Raw genomic sequence first — 5,732 nt, forward strand, 5'->3', positions numbered from 1 at the left:
TCAGGTAGGGATAGGGGAGAGGAAAATACACACCACAACACAATATGCAGAATGCTTAAGAATAAAAAAAGGAAATACGGATACTTTCATTTTAACTCATGTTGTGTGTGTGGTGTTAAGTGCTGTCGAGTTGGTTCTGACTCCTAGTGACCCTGTATAAAGTTTCTAAGGAGCGGTTGGTGAGTTTGAACTGCTGGCCTTGTGGTTGACAGTTCATTTCTTATCCTACAGCACAACACCAGGATTCCAATTTATGTCTTAGTTTCCCTCAATAAAAGTCAAGGTTTCACCGAGGATTACTTAACTGCATAAAATCATCTAGCCCTCGTTTGGCTCTGTAGGATAAGCACTGGACTGCTAATTGCAAAGTTGGCCACCTAAACTCATCAGCTGCCCCTCGGAAGCCCTATACAGGGTCACTATGAGTCGGAACGGACTTAAAAGCACTTAACAACAACAACAATAACAAAAACCCTGCCATCGAGTTGATTCTAAGTCATGGAGACCCTATGTTGTTATTGTTAAGTGCCGTCGAGTCAGTTCTGATTCAAAGCGACCCTGGATAGGGTTTCCGAGGAGTAGCTGGTGGGTTTGGACTGCTGACCTTGTGGTGTGCAGTCCAGTGTGGACCCTACAGCGCCACACCAGCAGTCCATGGAGGCCCTATTGGGTAGAATAAAATTGCTTCATAGTGTTTTCTAGGCTATAAAACTTATGAAAGCATACTGTCTCATCTTTCTTCCTCTAGAGCTTCTGGTGGGGCCAGACCACAATCTTTTGGTTAACAGCCCAATGCCTAACTCACTGAACCACTAGGGATCCTTAAAAGCACCTAAGGTATTTATAAAAACTGCATATTTTCTGTTTTGACCTCCTGATGTATTGATTCAGTAGGTACCCGAGACCACACCATTTTTACATATCCACTATATTACTCATGTACACCAATGTTTGAGCATGCAGGAGCATGCAAAAAAAAAAAGAAATCTATCCTTGTTTCCATGCACCTAAATGAAATAAACTTTTAATAATATGATTTTCTAGTGTGGTGATTTTAAATACAATAATAAAAACTATGACCCTGAAAAACCATAAAGCTAATGGGGCTCTAAAATAGACACAATAAATCATTACACATTTACATTTTACAGAAAAATGAGTGTGGCACACTATTTATACAAGCATTTCATTCTTTCTGTTTAAACATTATAATCTTAATTGTATATGCGGTGTGGTAGTGGTGGTGGTGATTGTGTGCCACTGAGTCACTTCTGACTCATAGTGACCCTCTATAGGGTTTCTGAGACTAGAAATCTTTATGGGAGCAGAAAGCCTCATCTAGCTCCCTTGAAGTGACTGGTAGATTCAAACTGCTGACCTTGCAGTTAGCAACCCAGTTCCTAATCCACTACACTATCAGGACTCCTTATTATGTATGCTGTAGTATATATTTATGTTATATTTATTTATATTTAACTATGTCTTATTTGGGGAGTCCTGGTATGGCACTGTGGGTTAATGCACTGGACTGTAAACTCATTTGAACTGCAAGGTCGCTGGTTCAAGCTCACCAGCTGCTCCTTTGAAACACTATACAGGGTCTCTATGGATCAGAACCGACTCGAAGGCACTTAACAACAATAACAATTTGTATTATTTAAATCTTAAATGTGGTCTTTTTTATAGGTAGTATATCTCTTTCAACAGAAAAATAGGTATTTACATTGTTTATTAGAAATATTTATCATTAATTAAACATATATAACTTATAGAAATTTACTGAGTTTTAACGGAAGATTCATTGACTATAAAAGACCAATGGGCTATAAATTATTAATGTAGAGACATCAAAGAGAAGAAATTATTGACTATGAAATCAATCCACTGGTATAAGCCAGCACTTAGTCAGGAAGTTATCTTAATTTAAGGAAAAAACAATCGTAGACAAAGTGATGCCAGTTACAGTATGTGCAAGTTAAACTAGAATCTGTTTATTTCATTTACTGAAATTAAACAATCATAGAGGAATGAGGAAATAAAACATTCTATCAAGAATGGACAATCCACCCTTATAGCTACAATATAAAATTGCCATTGTCACTGGGTCAAGGATCATTGCATGCTGCCGGGCAAAATTAATTGAAGAGGCCAACCTGTCTCCTTAGATGGATGCTTCCTAAGTACTGTGGGTTAGCGTGTTGGATTGCAAAGTTGGTTTGAACCACAAGGTTGGTGGTTCAAGCTCACCAGCTGCTACTTGGAAATGCAATACAGGGTTGCTATGGATCAGAACCAACTCAACGGCACTTAACAATAACAGCTACAAACTTTATAGGAAGTCCTAGTGTGGTGCTGTGAGATAAAGCACTGGACCGCAAGGCTGGTTTGAACCACAAGGTTGGTGGTTTCAACTCACCAACAGGTCCTTGGAAACCCTATACAGGGTCACTATGAGTCCGACTGACTCTACAGTACTTAACAGTAAACAACAACATACTTTATAGAGTTTAGGAATCACCCATAAACTTGTAAAATTGCTAATTCCTAATCCCTAACACCCAGAGATTCTGATACAGTATTCTAGGATTGGATCTAAGAGTACATATTTTTAAATGTAGCACAAGTGTTTTCAAGTAAATGAATCTACAAACTACAATTTAAGAAATACTGCCATGGGCTGAGATAAGTTGTCTTTTTAACCTTCCAGTCATTGACAGTATATTGAATAAGTATTATGCATATAGATGTGTAATAGAAAACGTATTATACATATAGGTGACTAAGAGAAATGAAATCTAACATGCCTTCCTAAACTTATATCCTCTTCTTAGATACCTTCTACTACTCACCTGTCAGTTTGTTGTACTGTGGTGCTTTGTGTGTTATTGTGATACCTGAAGCTATGCCACCATTATTTTAAATACCAACAGGGTCACCCATGGTGGACAGGTTTCAGTGGAAACTCAGGACTAAGATAGACTCAGAAGAAGGAAAGGCAGATTACTTTCAAATATTTGTTGTTATTGTTAAGTGTGGTTCACTTGAGTCTGAGCCATAGCAACCCTATATAGGATTTCTGAGGAGCAGCTGGTGGGTTTGAACTGCTGACCTTGTGGTTTGTAGTCCAGTGCTGATCTTACAGTCTGAGTATTCGCCCCTGAAAATCTTATGAATTGCAATGGCACATGGTCAGATACAGTAACAGATGATGAAAACATTATGAGTAGTACCAGAATATTGTCAAATATTGTGCCCAAATATGAGCCCCTCGGGTTGGAAGGCATTCAGAATATGTCTGAGGAAGAGCTGCTTTCTCAAAGTAGAGTTGACTATAATGACATGATGGAGTAAAGCTTTCAGTACTTTCATTTGCTGGCAGGACACAATTCAAAATGAAGATAACCAGCTGCAAACATCTATTAATAATCAGAAGCTAACATGTGTCTACCTTCTAGCCAATGAATTATTCTTCCTTCCTTCCCATCCCTGGTAACCATCAAAGAATATTTCTTTTTGTATGAAAAACCACAATTATGGGTTCTCAATTCTGTTCCATTGATCTATGTATCTCTAATTGTACCAGTGGCCTCAAATAATATTTGTTCTTTTGTGATTGATTGATTTCACTCAGCATAATGTCTTCCAAATTAATCCATGTTATGAGGTTATTCTTCAGTGTTACAGAGTATTCCATTGTGTATATGTATGTACCAAACAAAGTTTGTTTATCCACTCTTCCATATATGGACATTTAAGGTGTCTCCATCTTTTTGTTATTGTGAATAGCATTGTGATGAGCATTAGTTTGCATGTATCTACTCATGTCCCAGCTCTTATTTCTTGTAGATATATACCAAGCATAGTGGTTGCTGGGTCATCTGGTTAGGCATTGTAGGTTAATGAGCTGGACTGAAAGGTTGGTTTGAACCACAAGGTAGGTGGTTCAAGCTCACCAGTGCTCTTCAGAAACGCTATACAGAGACGCTATGAGTTGGAACAAATTTGATGGCACTTAACAGCAACAATAGTGTGGCACTGTAGGATAAAGCACTGGACTGCAAGGTCAGTTTAAACCACAAAGGTGACAGTTCAAACTCACCAGATGCTCCTTGGAAACCCTATATAGGTTCCCTATGGGTCAGAAATGACTTGAGGGCACTTAACAACAACATGGTATTTCTATTTGCGATTTTCTGAAGAAGTGCTATACCATTTTCCATAGTGGTTGAACCATTTTACAACTGCACCAGCAATGTAAGAGAATTCCAGTCTTTCCACACTCTTGTTAGCATTTCTTGTTTTCTCTTTTTTGTTGTTGTTGATTTTTTAACATTGCTATTAATGCTGTTGTGAGATAATATCTCATTATTGTTTTGATTTGATTTCTCTAGTGGATAATGATCGTGAACATTTCTTCACATATTTGCTGACTGACTGAATATTTTCCTTGGTGAAGAGTCCATGTCCTCTGCCCATTTTTTAATTGACTTGTCTTTTTCTTTAGCAGTGTCATAGTCCTCTAGAAATTTTAGAAATTAAGTCACTTGACTGATATGCCATGCAAAAGAGTTTTCCCAACTGTGGGCTGTCTTTCTACTCTTTGGGCAAAATCTTTTGATACACGTAGTGTCTGATTTTTAGGAAGTTCCACTCATCTATTTTGACTTCTATTGTTTCTGTGTTTGGGATTATGCTTGACTTTATTTATTCCATGTATTAGGATCCCTAAGTTTGCCCCTATTTTATCATTGATGATCTTTATAGTTCTAGGTTTACATTTAAGTCTTTCATCCACATTGAGTTTGTTTTGTATATGCTGTGAGATATGGGTCTTGCTTCATTCTTCTGCAAATGGATTTCCAGTTTTGCCAGCACCATTTGTTGAAGAGACTATCTCTTCCCCATTTAATGTGTTTTGTCAAAGATCAGCTGACTTTGTGTGGGTGGATTTACTTCTGGGTTCTCAATTCTGTTCCGTTGATCTATATATCTCTAATTTTACCAGTGCCAGCCTGTTCTGACCACTGTGGCTGTGCAGCAAATTTTGTGATCAGGAAGTGAGAGGACTTCAAATTTGTTCTACTTAAGCAATACTTTGCTTATCTGAGGTCTCTTTCCTTTCCATGAAAACTTAGTGATAATTTTTTCTCCATCTCCTTAAAGAATGATATTAGAACCTGAATTGTTGTTATTGTTAGGTGCCATTGAGTCAATACCGACTCATACTGACCCTATGCACAGCAGAACGAAACAATGCCTGATCCCAGGCCAACCTCATTACCTTTGCCACGCTTGAGTCCATCAATGTTGCCACTTGGCCAATCCATCTCATTGGGGGTCTTCCTCTTTTTCTATGACCCTCCACCTTACCGAACATGATATCATTCTCCTGAGACTGGTCCTCCTGACAATATGTCTGAAATATGAGAGACGAAGTTTGGCCATTCTGGCCTCCAAGGAGCACTATGGCTGCACTTCTTCCAACACAGATCTGTTGGTTTTTTGGCAGCCCATGGCACTTTCAATATTCTTCTCCAATACCACAACTCAAAAGCATCAATTCTTCTATGGTCTTTCTTATTCACTGTCCAGCTTTCACATGCATATGAGGTTATTGAAAATACCATGGCTTGTGTGAGGCACACCTTAGTCCTCAAGCTGACATCTTTGCTCTTCAACACTTTAAAAAGGTCTTGTGAAGCAGATTTGCCGAATGCAATCCGTCATCTGAT

Source organism: Chrysochloris asiatica, unplaced genomic scaffold (genome assembly GCF_000296735.1).
Source record: "Chrysochloris asiatica unplaced genomic scaffold, ChrAsi1.0 scaffold00033, whole genome shotgun sequence".
Lineage (NCBI taxonomy): Eukaryota > Metazoa > Chordata > Mammalia > Afrosoricida > Chrysochloridae > Chrysochloris > Chrysochloris asiatica.